At 28.0% G+C, this 17805-nt stretch overlaps 1 protein-coding gene across 1 annotated transcript in view; it reads left to right on the forward strand.

Moving 5' to 3' along the window:
- LOC114129414 (EGFR adapter protein-like) overlaps positions 1 to 17805 on the forward strand; it is a 136120-nt gene that overhangs the window by 46017 nt on the left and 72298 nt on the right. The window lies entirely within an intron of this gene.

Raw genomic sequence — 17805 nt, forward strand, 5'->3', positions numbered from 1 at the left:
TCGATCGAGACCGTCCGACCGCCGAATTTCCAATATTGATTAAAAAAATGATAAAAAATCAAAAAAAACCTTCATACCCGTTCGAATAGCACTAAAATACTATATAATATAATAATTAATAATATTATGTTTTTACGCAATTAATATCAACGCAAGCCGTTTTTATCCCCATTCCCCGCACGCGGTTGCATTTATTTTATAAATAGACTCTCCGGATATGTTATTAATAACAACCGATTAACTATTCTGTACGGAGCGGACGTTACGTGGACCGCACAGAAATGTGAGTGGGTTACGATATTGTGTGTCCCCGAATTCTCCAATGACTAAATGACTCCAGTCTAGTTTTAAATCTGATAACGAATAATTTATGCACATAAAAACAATATTATTGTAATTAAAAAATATCAAATGATTGATGGTATTGTGTACTAAAAATTAATATATTCACATAATACTCTACACAAAAAAAAGTTATAACTTATAACGTTCTAAACGGTTATTGGCCATTGGTATAAATGGGAAGGGGGAAATTCGCAAAAGTATTGTTTTGCGATCACAGACATTACTGCAATATTAAAATTACTAATTAAAATTAAAAATTATTAATGGGATACGGGCATATTATTATTTTAACAACGTTCTTTTAGTATTTTTTGTCGAATTGGGGTGATTAGCACCACCAGTTTTGAAATTAGCACCCTCATAATTTAAACTATCTGTGGACTAAATGAAAAAATAAGCTATGCTTCAACACTCCCAGTTTTTTCGTTGAAATTGTGTCACTAATATTTACTACCATTTCTGGAATGTTATATTATATTTGTCAATAGGCACTTAGCTATTACTGTAATATTATAACGTAATGTATTTTATTTATGGCTATTGACTAACATGTATATAGGTATTCGTATAATTTAAATATCAGTCACTCGCACGGGCCACTAGTTCAACTTTAGAAAACAAATACGATAAAAACACTTAAAACACTAACATTGTAAAACCAATAATTTTTATCGCTTTGGTCAAAATCAAACCTAACCTATATAATATTCTATAGAATAAAGACGTTTTTCTAATAAGAATTATTTATTAGAATTTTATTAAATTCTAAACACATACCATAAAAATATAATAGCTGCTTATTGTTTAAAAATATTTCTCCTTTAAATGGAAACAAAAAGCATTTATATAATTGGATTTAACCAAATGAATATTTTTCTTTTGATGATTTTGGTTGAAGCCCTTTTACAAGTGAGCATTAATAATTAAAAGCCCATAAAAAGCTCATTTTACTCTCGACGAATAAATTGATTAGTACTTCCTTTGAATTTCTACACCTGTGGACGCCTCTCGTGTGTTTTGAGTCCCGTTCAAGCGCACTCGCACGCGTTGTGTGTGTGCTCTGTCTAGACGCGTTTTATTTTCTAAAAGGTACCCCTTACACAGTGGCGGCGGTTACGGCGGTCTTCCATTTGTCGTCTTTGACTAATTAAAATAAAACCCTACATGTATAATTTTATTAAATATATAGCACTGTTCGTCCCATCACCGCGACGGCCTTTGTAAAACGGCGTGTGACGACTGCCACGTTCTCTCTCGTGGGTTTTACCGATTTAATGTTTTACTCCCGTGTTTTAAACATGAGTGCTTTTTCCGCCCGCGGCACTACCGCCGTCGAAAAGAATCTTCGGAGCAAAAACCGCACGTGCGGCGGTCTCGCTTGTTCGTCGACATTAATAAGCCCGCTTTTAAAATATTGTCAACGATTCTTTTAATATTATTATACTCGCCCCGGCGGTCGTGACTCGTGGACGGCGAAAGAGGCTCTTTAATCCGTACACGATAATTTATAATAATTAATATTATGTACGTACCCGCGTTCATAATATTATGTAATCGTAATTCGTAGGTACGCATAATATAGCTTTACACATTAATACATTATATTATTATTGTATGGCAAATGTGTGGGTAGATTCTCGAGTAGAGCAACATCATGCATGGTACAGTTAACGGCGTAATAACTGCGTTGTTTTTATCATGCCCGTCAAAGGCTTAATAATATACTGCAGTCGTCAGCCGGATAAGTGCGCATTGGTCGGTAAAATCGTTTGCAAAAGCCACTCGTCAACGGCACGTCATCACGTACCTACACTTTCACGTAGCGGACATGTAAAAGACTTTTGACTGAGGAATCGTTTGTTTTACGAAAAACTCCAAACTGCCAAACGCTGCAATTATATTGTCATGGCTGTTATTCTTTATTAATAGTATTATTTATTCATTATAATACGCCTATTCTCTCGCTGTCGAGTAACTACAAAAAACTGACGGTCGATAAAATTCTTAATTAATTTTTAAGTGTTTGTGTTATAATATCATATATAATTTTAAACTACGATAAAAATCGATAAGCTTAATTATAATTAGTTGTTATATTAATATTAATTCAATAAAAATTGAATAATTTTGTTTGTGGGCCACCTGAGAACAAAATAAAATACCTACTAGAGATAAGGCAATACATGCATTGATATTATATATATAGATACATTTGAAATACCAAAAAAATATATACATATAGATTTATACTGCATTATAGCCATTTAAGCATAATATCGATAGATACTAAACTATACAATAATATTGAACATAAAATTGAATAATTATTTAAAATACGCTACTACCTAACTGTTAATAAAATATTATATTGTATTTGTTGTATACTTATATGTGTAAATTTATAATAGAGTACAGTACTAAAAGTATATATATATATATCAATTTATTGTAAATTCAATAATTTACAAAATATAAATACTATAGATATTAAGAAGATTGTTAAGTCGTATATCATGTTTAATTTCATGTTTAATCAATGTAGATTATTCAACAATAAACTAGTAACTATTATTTAGATTTACTATCATAAAATAAGTTATGTAAAATGTTGATGTAAAAAAAAATTCATACGATAGTATAATACATTAATACTATTATAATAATGATTTTACACACGGTTCAACTCCCCTACGTTAAGAGCCTCTATATATAATTAAATGCTGCGCTAACCTCGTTTAATTATCCTCCTTCTCCTCCCCATGGAGATTATTTCTGCAGGATCCACCACTGACGTCCACTACAAATCATAATATAGTGTTCCCGATTGGAGGGTGATTTTCCGGGATCAATCCTTCCTCCTGGGTAACGTTTCCACTGTTTCCAAAAACCGATGAAATATTTTTAACTCTCACGACGATTTTATCACATTTATTATACAATATAATAGAGCATAGCGATCGCATTGTTTTTTTTTTCATTCTCAACAGGTACTATTTAACTATTATCATTGTTTTATGTACACACAACACAAGTTATCAGTCATGGATGATTTGTGTACGTAAATATCCGTGTTATCCGCTCCTCTTATGGGTCTATTCAAATACTATAATATGCATTCCCAGAAACGGTTTATACGTCGCAAATAGGCATTTAGTTTGAAAGTTGAGTTAAGTAGTTGCGTCACCTGTTTACCGGGAATCATCTTATTGTATCATCTATGTGTGTATACAGTGTAGGTACTTGTTAAAATAAATCTACAGCGTAATTCACACTTTGGACGAGTAAGCATCTCAAGTAGGTGCATACTCTACGCAAACCTAACGTACATTGATATTATAATTTATAATATCATATATGACTATGGCGACGATGGTAAAACATTATTATTATTATACCGTTTGTACTATATTATAATAATCGACTGAAGAAGTTCGTTCGATATGTTTTCACTAAAAAATGTTTTAATTTACATAGTGCGATACAATACGCTTATTAGTGCGTTGTGTATTTCTGTGCGATGCAAATAAAATCGATTGGCATTGAACAATATTCACCATGGTTGACGATTTATTAAAAAGTGTTATCATCTCTATACAAGCTTGTACAATCACATCTAAAGACGATGCGATATTATCATTTATCTGTCAAACTCAGAGAGTACAATAAGAACTACAGAGTTTACATTATATTTTCGAGTAAAATAGAGTCTTAGATAATTTTTTCTGTGTATATTCGTTAATATGACAGTTGTTTTCTCGTTGATGTCTCAAAGTTTACTTCGGATATAATGAAGCCACCAGTTACACAGTTACATAAAAGTTTCCTATTCAGTACGCAGTACTAAACATTTTTTTTTTTATATTTCCTTCTGGTTTTTCAAATCCAGGCGTCATCGCGTATTAATAATATTGCGACAACTATAATCGAATATAATATCTTCTGTGTTCTGTTTTTTCTTTACTTTTTCAACATGAAAAAATACGAAAAAAAAATACTTTGAATATACCATATTTAGTACAGGCCATGGTAATTTATTTACATCCGTTTATTTATAATTAACATTTTACACTACACTAACTATGTATACGCAATATTTTATACATATTTGTAATTTGTTACTTTGTACTTACTCCACGCTGCAGTAACGAAGTATTGACTTCGCTATGTACTAGAGCATTATTTTATAATCAATAGTTTTACATCTGTTCGATTTGTTTAGTTAAATCACTCATTCTTCCTTTTAGGGAGATATGGGGAAAAAATCCCGCGGTTTTTGTTTTTAGTATTTATAATTAATATTATATATAACAATTATACATAGATATATATCACATGTGTAAAGTATTTTTTAAATTAGTATCCATAATATTGTTTTGTATATTTTTAGTGTTCTAAGATAATATTATAAAAATACAAAATACTGCAATTATTATTAAAAATGCTACACTTCATTAAATATAGGTATTGAACATTATGGTATTATGTTTGAAAATATTATGATCAATACCCGTACACTGCTTATTGCTAAATATGATTGAAAATGTATAGTACCTACCGTAAAATATTGTAAACCGTCGTTTGTTGTCAATTATACCCATCCAACTATAACCGTGCTTTTAATTATAAGCGTTTGTTTGCTATTTTAAAGTATTAGCTCGTGGATCCGTAGTAAAAATTATGAACATTATAATTATTATACCTATAATATTTTAATATTAAAAATTCAGCGACCTGTTTAGTACTTATATTCTATAATGCGTCAAAACATTAAAACTTGTTGAAGAGCCAAGACATATATTAATAGATATGTTATTAATTACTAATTAGGTACCTATATTAATATCCATGTATATTTTCATTTTAAATAATTTTAATACACTCAAACAATCAAACAAAATCAAAAATACGAATTATTTTTATTATTTTTTATTACATTACCTTATTTTTATTCCAATATAATTATTTTCATTACTCATTATCACTATAGTGATAATGCATACTCGCACTAGTACACTACTGAGACAGTCATCATTAAAATGTATGGTTTGTCGACTGTTCAAGACTTCGAGTACTTATAGGTACACCTTTATCATGATTTTTGTTTAAATTTAAAAATAAACTGGTTTTGTGGTTTAATTATTATTAATTTACGTGTTCACAATAGATCATAAATACTTTATGCTACTTATTGCTATTTATATTTATGCCTCATTAAAATGTTGTATACTTATTTTTTTGTTTTCGTTTGTCACTATTATTTTTTAAATAAGTTTTATAAATATTATGTGTATGTACTTATAAGTTATAATGTATTCTGATAAAATATTTTGAAAACAGTAGTAATTTTGATGGTATAAGTCTACAACCCCTCCCCATGAAGAAATTATGCTGTCAACATAAATGCTATTATATCCCCTTATCCTATCCCCTTTACAAAATTCTAAATACGTCAATGAATTTTGGAAACATTGTTATCTAATTATAATTATATACCGTTTTACCGTATTATTTACCGTTAATCGTATTGACTTACTTTTAAGCATTTTTTCTTTTTTTTTTTTTTAATTGTATTTATCTTGTAAATGAAAAAAATGTTTAATTTCCTGTCCCCACAACCGATAAATACGTTACATATATTTCGTCTGTCACAATTTATTACATTTTCTCCACCTATCCCAATTCACACACACGCGCGCGCGTAATATGCGATAGTGCAAGGGCCAAGGGAGTGACTTAGCATACCTAAGTTAGTTTTATATACACCAACGAAATAATAAAATCACTTGCCGTTCACCAGATTAAGTCCAACTAGGAAATTTTCAATTGTGGTAATGGAAACTTGCATCGTATAATAACGTAGTAATATGTCACGAGAATATAACATACCTAGCGCTATGAATCAATAATACAATAACATATGCGTCATAAGTATTTAGTCGATGATAACAAGTATATTGTACAAGCGGAACAAAATATAGTATGGAAATATTTTCTATAGTAAACTCTGATATTAATGCATACGCGATAAAAAAAAATAAAATTTCATAATTATGTGTATATCATTGCAATTTAGCGTAAAAAAAGTCTACTCGATTACAAATTTGCAATGCAAATTAACATACTTTATGTACTCTGACGTATTTCAGAGTATGCAAATTTTTAAGCCGAGGTTTTTATATTAAATATTCTAAATATAAATTGTATAGGTTGATGTATATTGCCTCAGCGTAGTTGGGTATACTTTGCACTAGTCAAAGGCCCGTGAATGACGCTGTTTATGGCAAACATTTAACATACAAATATTATGTGTTTAATGTTATCTGTTTTCAAAATAGCTTTTTATTTAAATTGACTAGAGACGACGGATATTGATTATATACACGCATTAGTTTTTTTTAATCAAATAATATGTTAATCATATTTTCTTTTACGATAATTTGTTCTAGTAGATATTTCCTGAATATTTTTCGAACCAACTCATACCTAATATTTCTATTAACCATTTACTATGAATTTTTAAACTTACCTACTCATTTTATATGATACAGTTAAGTAGAAACATGAGTGACGAGAATTATGAATTACTTATAATACCTATTACTGTAGATAAATTTTAAGTAGCATTTTATGATTTTCTTATTCTACTCTTTAATATACTAATTTATACTGTTATTTCTAATAGTATTTTTGAAAATTTTATAAAAAATTTAGGAATCTAGTTGTAAATTATTAAAACATGATACATTTATATATATATATATTATATATATGTATAAGAATATTATATACTAGTACAATTTATACGGATGCGTCCACAACAATCACAATAACTGTATAATAAAGGGAGATAAAAAATATTAAATACAATATCGTATTTCAGTTATGTGCATAAGAAGCCACCTATGACTCATTATTAAAATAGTAATACTATTATAGCTTGGGATTAAAATGATAAAGAAAATTAAATCAAAAAATCATAACACCATTTATTTTGAAGTCTAGCATAGAATTCTCGTGAAGTGATACCATGTAAGTCGTTTATGAGTGGATTAGAATAGTTTTCTAGTTTAAATAAAAATAGGTTCTAAATCATTATAGGTATATCCTCAATTAATTTAATTTTAAACTGACAATATTTATTCAACATTTTCTAACGTATACATTTATGAATATAAGGGTTATTATTTATTACTAATATAGCAGTTAAGAAGAATGCCGTTGATAAAAAAAAAAAAAAAAAAAAAAATGTAAGCAAATTACGTTTCTTTGTTTTATCGTATTTTTTTAATTGACTGATTGTCATAAAATATATTTTTTTTTTTGTTTACTGTCTGTTTTAAGTAGGTATAGTTAAATCGTCTATAATCCAATAACAACAATAGTAGTAACAATGTTTCAACTATTATCATTTATAAGCAGCTGAACTCATTATTATAACGACGAGTTCAAACATTAATTATAACACAAATACATCGCTGGTAAAACCTTTGATGATTTAAAGGACGCTTCACACAGACAACCATTTAAATTATACAGGATGATTCACCAACAAACATGCTTACACCAATTTTATTTTTAAATTTATTAAAATTCCATTTTTGGATAAGTTGAGTTTTAATAAACATATTAATATATTTAAATCTAATTAACACTTGTGATTTCCGAGCTATCAAAATGTTTGATTAAACTCTAAAGATAATAGTTCTTGAAACTAGTTTCACAATATAAAATAAATATAATATTAAATCAAATAATTTTTTGAAAAATTGTAAATTGTTTATAGATTATTATTCATTACTAAGACTTTCAAAATATCTTTAAGTCCATTATTGTGGGCTTATTATCCTTCGTGGTTAGTTCATTAAGTTAAATAACAATTTAAAACTATTCGTTCAATTTTTATTTTTAACTAACAATTGACTAAAAAAAAGATTAGTTTACACTTGAAATTGAAAAAGGTACCGCAACAGGACCTCCTTTGATTAGTATAAAAATCTAATAGGTATATTCATTATTAAAGGAAAAATGGGGGAGAGCATTTGTGGTTGCTGAATCATTCTGTATATTATATATGAGTGTGTATGTTAGAATAATAATTATTGATCTTAAAAATTAAAATACTATTCCTATATAGAATTAAATTTGAATCATTGAAAATTCGTTCTAAATATATTACATTTATAACTAAAAGTCACTTTTACTGAGCACAATTAAACCAAACACATCATTCCATAACTCGAGAACATAATTTTCAATTGCCTCTGAATGGTAGTTATTATTATTATTTTATTATGACATTTTACTATTTTAGTTTTAAGTGTTGTAACAACTATATAAACTAATGAAATAAAAGTTGTATGTAGTTAACATAAAATAGTATAATTATTTAATTAAAATTATCTATAATTATCATAGGTCATTTATAATTTACTATTTGACAAAACCATATCGATAAAAATGAGACTTATAGATAATTTAAATAACGTATATAATTACATCTAATAAAGGTAGGGATTTAAACAGTTGGTTTCTGTACAAAATGTTTATGTGATTTGAAAAGAAAAAGTTGATCAAAGTAGCATTTAATTTTTTTCAAATACCTATACGTGTCTCAGTGGCGGATCTAGGATTAGGATAGGAGGGGATATAAAATTTTTTCGTACATAACATGTATATAAACTTCATCTACTAAATTTACAAAACAAGATTTAATTTCCACGGTCACGGGGGGGGGGATTTATCACCCATATCCCCCCCCCGTAGATCCGCCACTGACGTGTCTTATTTTGAAGTATATAATATTTTGTCATACAATAATAGAACCCTGTTAAGTGTTATCCACAGATGCATGTATCTAAAGTTAAGACAAACGGAGTATTTAAACGCATTAATTCGAGAATATTTGTCTTTGCTACACTACTTCTCTTATAATATTTTATTACACACACAATTAATAAGAAGATTCTAATATTAAATATTACTACATTACTAACTGTATATATGAAAACATTTTCAAGATAATACTTTTTTATTGCATTTTGAGCTAAGTTTCAAGTTTGTATAATATGTGAAATCAAAAATAATGGCTGCTATTTAAAAAAAGTAAAAAGCACTAGTAAAGAAAAATTAATTTTTTTTTACTAAAATGTAGTATTATAAATGTAATATTACTATTGCTACTGGACAGTTACCGAGAACATACGATTAAAAAAATACATATACACTATACACTATACAGGTAACACGTATATAGTACGTAATATACGCATGTACCTAGAGGATGAATGAGACTTTGACAAATTTACATTGAAATTACTTTTCAATTACCATAGCTACCTCCAATGGCGGTTTTTTTTTCTCCGACCAGCTTTGGGGATCGACAAATTAGTGAACGGATCTTAACGTGTTTACGGAATCTTTCCGGCAGCATTTGGCTTTGCATTTGACGGTCGAAACAAGAGCAATGGGGTGGGTGGTTGTATAGCCTTGTAGGTGATCCGGCGACGGATAGGCGATTTCTAACGTCGCCGAGTCGCGACCGTGAAGTTGTGCGCCAACTCTGAAACGCCGCCCTCGTGGTCGTGATTATTATTGGGGTTGCGCCGCCACTCGCAGTACTGTCACCGACCATTACGACGACGGACGCGTAATTCCTGCGGTAATCGCCATCGTTACGAGTTCTCACGAGTAAAAGTCACGGGACACGAATACATACTCAATACATAAAATAATAATTTTTTAACCAGCCACTGACGCCACCCTGAATATGGGTAAGTACCGACAATTTGTACCCCAGTGGTATTCACATGATGAGATCAAACAATTTTTTTGTTACATCAATTATACTTTACGATTTAGGTTTTCTACATGTGCTAGCGATCATTATGTCATACTTTAAATATTTTACTATAATAGTATACTAATATTGAATGTATAGAGATTAAAATAAATTGGTATAAATAAATATATATATTATATAGAGAGAGAGAGAGATAGAGATAGAGATAGTGAGTGTTCAGACACATAATTTTTATGTTTTTACATAATTAATGGTAATATTTAAGGTTGGGATTTTGATGCAAATGCATCATTTTTTCTAGTGTTTCAAAACATTGCTTCGTAAGTATAAAATGTGCTTTGGGCGATGCTGATTAATTAAAAGTAATTTTTGTTTTTTGCATTTTTGTCAAAATTAACCTTAAATGCCTTTTTAGGGAATTTTCTTAAATTTTAGAGCATTTTTCAGTTTTTTCATGAAATGAACTAAAATTGTTGCAATTAACATGATTTTTTCGGCAAACTGCCGACGCGCCACGGTACGATTTATAAATTATATAGCACAAAAATCGATTATATCTATCTTCGATAACAATTTTATCATAACTAGGACTTTCCGCTTAAATTATCGTCGTTGTATACCTATTGGCTAATATGTACTAGCAAAAACAAATTAAAATATAGAACAATTTTTTTTTTTAATTATTGTTTTATAATGCTTGATTAAGAAAACATAAATACAACAAAACAAAACAAGTAACAACGTACAATAACAAAGAAATTTATTAAGCCATAATAAAATATAAATTCATTTTAATGTTGCATTTTTTGAGATTTTTTAGGGCATTAAAATTCCAGACTTTGACTAATATTATAACACTACGTTAATACATTTTTTTTAAAAAAAAAATTTACTGTTCTTATAACTGTGATGTTTTTAATAAACTGATTTCAAAATGAAGTATTAAGAATTATTATAATTGACCGTGAACAATATTATAAACATATTTTCGTATTAAAATACGATTATTATTAACCAAAATAATACAATAAGCTCACTTTGGATAATCCTATAGGTACAATTAATAATTTGTATACAAAATAAAAATAATTAAAATACGAGTACAATGAACTTATTATATTTCAAGTATTTAACTACGAACGTTAAGGGTATTAATACACTTTAACGCATCATACTTATTAAATATTCATATCGTAATACTGACAATACCTTAATTAATTAAGATTCTACTAAATTTAATCTAACTTTCAAATATAGGTGAATAGCGAATACTCATAAATTGTTGATTATCGAATTTCAAGCAACTGCTTATTGTCTATGGTATTTTTTAAAAAAAATTCTACGATAATTTTTAGTTTGAATTAAATAATAATTTTATGAAAATCGTAAAGAATTATTTTATTGCATAATTTTTCATAGACAAGTTACTGAGGAGAAAACAACAGATCAAATTGTAAAGGATCTTGAAATATAATAGAGAGTGATTCTTTTATCGAACAACACTCATTATTTCAAAATGTATTCACGTTTTAGAAAATATATTTTTTTCATATTATTTCCAGTCGAAATAATATATTATTAAAAAATGTTTAGTATTTTGGAATTACAGCAATTTTTTTTTAAATTTCATATTTAAAAGCAGAATATTTTTTTAGAGTACTCAGTACCTACTAACAATCGAAATTCTTGCGAGTAGTTTATGAGTTATACATATTTAAAGTATAGGTAAGCGGAGTAGTAGACTAAAATGTTGTAAGGTTTCCTCGAACCACTCCACTCCGAACACCAAGATTTAAAACAATTATAACTCATAAATTACTCACCCGAATTTCGATTTTAATGTATCAAAATACACCGAAAAATATTTTGCTTCAGAATACAAAATGTAAAATGTATGTTGTCTTCAGAAAAGTAAAACACTTAAGAAATTGTAATAAAATAGATTTTAAAATAATGTATGTTGTTCGATAAAAGAATGACTCAATATTATATTATGATATAAATTAAGCTATGATAATTAATAATTATTGCTCAATCATTATTTATGTTAGGTACTTATTATTACATTTCTTAATTATTCAGTTAACTATATTAAATTTATTATGTAGTTTTCCAATATATTATATTATTTCAACAATGATCGTACCATACCTACCATGAACAAATATTAATATATTTTCAACAATTTTAATGTATTTTAAAAATCATTATTATCAAAATGTTTTGTATTAATGCATCGATCACAATTCACAATATTACACTGAAAAAAGTAAACTTCTTACACAATAATATCATGTATTAACTAAGCACCTATATTATATTTTATATGCTGACAAAATATAGTATAATGTAATGGATAATATTAATATACATTTATTGGATTTATTCATATTATGATGTAGAATGTAGGTTTCCGTCAATATTAACATCTTTTCATCTTAGCGTTATAAATTATAATATTATCAACACAAAAAAGATAAAACCGTATTAAAAAAAAATTTAATTTAATTTTTAAATTGAACATTGATTTTATTTATTTGACGTTCGAGAATTTTAGACCTCCCACGTATAAAATAAGCATCCTTAAAGACTCGTGTCATAATACTTGCACTGTACTCATTAGTTATAATGGTCTATGGATATGGCCGACGTGGGCACTTATATAATACTAAATACATTAATAATTTTTCATAAAATAAATAAATTGATAATCAAATTGAAGTTGTTTTATGGAACGTTTATGTATTTTAAATGTCCACATAATGGCCTTAGATTATTATTCGTATCTTCCAAATAAGTTTATGAAGCGCAGCGTATGATCAAGTCAACGATAATATTTATACAGATTAAAATTCGAATAAAATATTACCTGCATGATATATTATTATATTTAAACTTGTCATATAAGATAGTTTTATGATAGTTATTTTAATCGAAGCACAATTCAACCAGCGGTATTGTATAATACGTTATAATAAACCATTATATATTATATTACTGGTTGTTATACGATAGTTGTAAGATTGGATAATAGATTAAATTCGGGAAAATAACATCAATATAAATAGTGAACAAATATATTATGATATAACACAAAGCAAAAAGGATTTTATTTTTTTCTGGATTTTTAGTTAATGACACGTAAATAATACATTCAAATTAAATAATCTTGATTCGTCAAAAATTTTTATCTAACCGAATATTAATCTAATTAATTTTTTTTTAAAATAGGTAATATCTAAACCAAAGAGACAATCCATTATACTTTAAAATACGTATTTAATAATTAATATATTTTCTACTAGAATCCATTTTTTTTCTTCAAAACAACAATTGCATTTCATGAATACCTACAGAAATCTAATTCTTAGCGTTTTTATTATCTTTAGTTATCTATTATTAATTATTAAAAAATAAAAAATAAATAAAAATAATAAAATGAAAATTGTACACATACTTATAAAAAGCATAATAACATCGACTTATAGCAAAGTAATGTTGAAAATAATCTAGATGTTTTGAATTCTTCAAATCTTAACAGATGGTGATGAACATCAGTCTTTAGACATGTATATCCTACCATATAAATGTAGTTTTATGCACGTGTCAGTGCGTCTATTATTTATTCGTATAAAAATAAATTATAATAATTGTACATAATTATTATCCAACCCACTGAAAACATACACTTTTAATTAAAAAATAATTTAGTAAAGTTAATCCCCACCGTCAGCTTGAAGTTACAACGTGGTATACTGGTATCGTTCGGAAGTATAATATAGTCGTATACACAATATTACATTCAGTCGACATTTTAAAACTGAGGGAACGGCTGACTTTTTAAAACTATGCACATCTATTCTGAAACGAGTTTTTAATTCGTTTTACAAATAATAGAAAATATTTTAATTATTTGTATATATTTCTTTTTAATTTTAGTTCATACTCTTAAGGATAAAACAATTATATAGTTACCTTATTGCAACCATGACTAAACTAAAATAAATTTTAAGTAAGTATTTTATATTTAAAATTAAAACGCACTTATATTTTATAGCATAATAACACGGCATTTTTACTGGTCACTTTTTAGATTCCAAGTGAAGCAAAACATGCATTGGTCTTGCTATATTTTATATTCTTATTCTGTAAACGTGTTTCGGAGAAAAAAAGTAATCAAAAAGTTTCATGTAGGCGTCTTTAAATGTCGGAAATTGAGTCTAGTTGATACTCTGAATAGGTAATTTTTCGATTTCCACTAAGCATAAGGAAAAACAACCGATATGTGACAACCGAATGTGATTATTTAACAAGACTTCCAAATTGTGAGTTATATTATTTATATACTATTACTATAGGTATATTATAGTATATATTTTATATCACGGCAATGAGACACATACAGAGATACTCTGAGTTAAAGTGAGCAAAGCGAGTTTGACAACCATGATGTATTGATGTGTACTAAGACTTTTCACGTTTTATGTCTACATTTTTTTTTATATATATAAATATCGTTTGACGTAAACGCCGCGCGCCGCACCGTTTAATTCCGTACTCGTATTTTTTTTTTTTATTAAATTCAACACTTATCTTGCAGTAGTCTAAATATTATGTAATATAAAAAGTAAAGATGATTTATTTTTCAGTCTGATATATTATTTATACAATTTTTCAATATTAATATAATATAAAATTAGTTTTCAGATATTTATATTAAAATGTATTATTGGAATTTTCCGTGAATGGTGAAGCGTACCTTTATACAAGTTTCTAATATCTATGTGTGTATAGAAATATATTTGAATCACTGCTAATAAATAAATCCTGAGTCTCCTAATTAAATTAACTTGTATACATATTTTATTTTATTTAAGAAGCCGTTTTATCTACAAATAAAACTGGACATCATATTACTATTCAACAAACAGGTTGCCATTATTATTATAATTATTTATATTCTAGTTTCCGTATACCTATACTCTATGAGTTTTCTGCATCGTGATATCAATAAATATCTAGGTATCATAATAAATTTCTTTTATACATGTATATATATTTTTTTTGAATTTATCGTTTGGCACAACTTATTTAAAAAGCACACTTTTTTTTATCGAGCATAAATTTGAATATTTTAAATATGTTAAGTTATAACTGTCAACTATTTGTAAACCTATAAAAGTTAATTTTGTTAGTTTCATTGAAAATATTTTGCGTCCATATAGTATTATTGTATTACTTAATTTCCCATATTACTGTAATCGTATGTCAGGATGAGTCTCTTTCGTCGAAACCGTCAAGGTTAATAATATATTTGAATATTATTATAGTAGTTTTATTAATTAAATTAACCTATCAACGTTTTATATTTGTTAGTATTGAATATTTATAACAAACGAAATAAATAACTTTAATTCATGTAGTGTCAAGATATGTTAATATATTATGTACCTAGACATTAGACATTCATTGAAAAGTTAACAGATATTTACATACTGTACACGTAGATGATATTATAATAGTATTTTAGTCTAAATTTGTTTCGTTATTGACTATTAACGCTTACAATCAAAATTAATTAACAATAATTTCTTCTCATTCTAAAAAACTCAAATATAATCTATACTTTCCATCGATCTTCCAAATTCTAACACACTACACAAGTGAAAGCATAATATTAAGAGTACGTATCATATAAATTTAATACACTTATTGAAAATTACATACATATTACAACAAATGTAATCTCGGAAGAACGCGTTTTCAATGAATTATTTATTACGTTTCAGACTTAAAAGTTTGATAATTCGTATCGATTAGGTAGCGTATTTTGTGTGTGTAATTTCCCATATATCAATCGAAATTAAACAGTTAATCCTTTAGAAGAGTTGCTAAATACTGAGTCATGGTGTCTTACTTCAAAGATTTATTGTATACATTTACAACATTGCAAATGAACAGTCAAACGGAAAACTACGGAGTTAAGTAGTTTTATTAATCAATAAGCAAACACGTAGATACCCAGTAATCGATACTGTTTAATTTTTTATTTAATACATAATGGCGTTTAAGGCGTTGATTTTCTTTCTTTATTTAAACTTTAATCTAACATTAAGAGGCCGCAAAATATAGTTACAACGCTATCACTTATTTTAAGTTTATTACCTACACTATCTGGTTCAGTTTAAGGCAAAGTAACCATAATTTTGTTTTTTAATGCGTTATTAATGATATAGATATTATTATATTAATACACGTTTATCTCGGTAAAGAATGAAATTATTGAAAACCATCCAGATAAAACTCACAGGAAATATCCTTCTTTATAAAACGTATAATAGATTGTGTAACGTACCTTAGCTTTATGTTATCAATTATCATATAAAATTATAACCGTATTGCACCGACCGTCTATGAGAATACAGTATACGCCAATATAATATAGTTCGTAGTAAAATCATGGGGAAAATAATGCAACAGATCAAAAACCGATGGTAGACGCTCACTTTATTTAAACGATGTCTTCTGAATATATTATTATCTATATATATATATTAAATGGATAACTAGCGCGAATGTCTTGTGTTATATTTCACGAGATAAAACGCGCGGGTGCGGAACAACTTTTATTAAGCAAAGTGTTTTTTTATTATTATATTATGTATAACTTTATGAGCCCGAAGCGGATTACGGCGATTAACTAAAATCTAACTAAAAGTTCCGGACGGACGGCATTAATAATGACGGCTGGTGCGCCGAACGTCGAGCGAAAAAAAAAATATAAAAATAAAAACAAAACCGGCAACAAAAATCCTCGGGCGCTCCAGACTGACACGCGTAATCCTTTCCAGCGAGAGCTTGTCAAAGAAGAGGCGGCATAATGCGCGTATAAGACGTATACTCTTCTCGGACGAAAATATATAAATGTGTTGTTGTTATTATTAAAACGCCCAGTTTTCTCCCGGGGTAATAGGAATAATAATAATGATAATAATAATAATAATAACGACTATACGCTGCTCCTGCGTCATCATCAGTAGTGCAACGGGGCGGCTGAGCGAGGATATATTATTTTATACACACACGGTTTTACGGATGTATAGGCGTTATATATATATATATAATATGTATAAGTGTATATACGACTTATATTAAATTATATATATATATATATAATATTATATATGTACGCGTTGTAGGCATAAGGGATGAAAATCATCTGCACGAACACACAAGCGTGCGTGCGGCAATACGGCCATAATATGATGGCAGGTAATAATGATATATCCGCTCGAGCGCATATTCATAGAACACAATATAGGTATATTTTATGCATACTTCCGGCCCGTCCGTCACCGTCGTCGTGCATCATATTTTTATACTTTTATATTATTTCATTCATTTTTTTTTTTTTTATGTCGTCTTGCACGGAGCGCGTGTATTCCGCACCGGTATATAGGTAAATACCAATATCAACGTTCTGTCCAGGCCGTGGTATAACAGTGTTTTCAAAGTTCCGAACGCTTCGACCACACCGCCGCCGTCACCCTGTATACTGGCACGATAATACGGATCACATAGTTTACATCGCTCTTCCGGTTTTTACGGGCTTAACGGATTTTAATTCCGATCTATTCGTAGCTTTTTTCATCGCTTTGTAT

Source organism: Aphis gossypii, chromosome 3 (genome assembly GCF_020184175.1).
Source record: "Aphis gossypii isolate Hap1 chromosome 3, ASM2018417v2, whole genome shotgun sequence".
Classification (NCBI taxonomy): domain Eukaryota; kingdom Metazoa; phylum Arthropoda; class Insecta; order Hemiptera; family Aphididae; genus Aphis; species Aphis gossypii.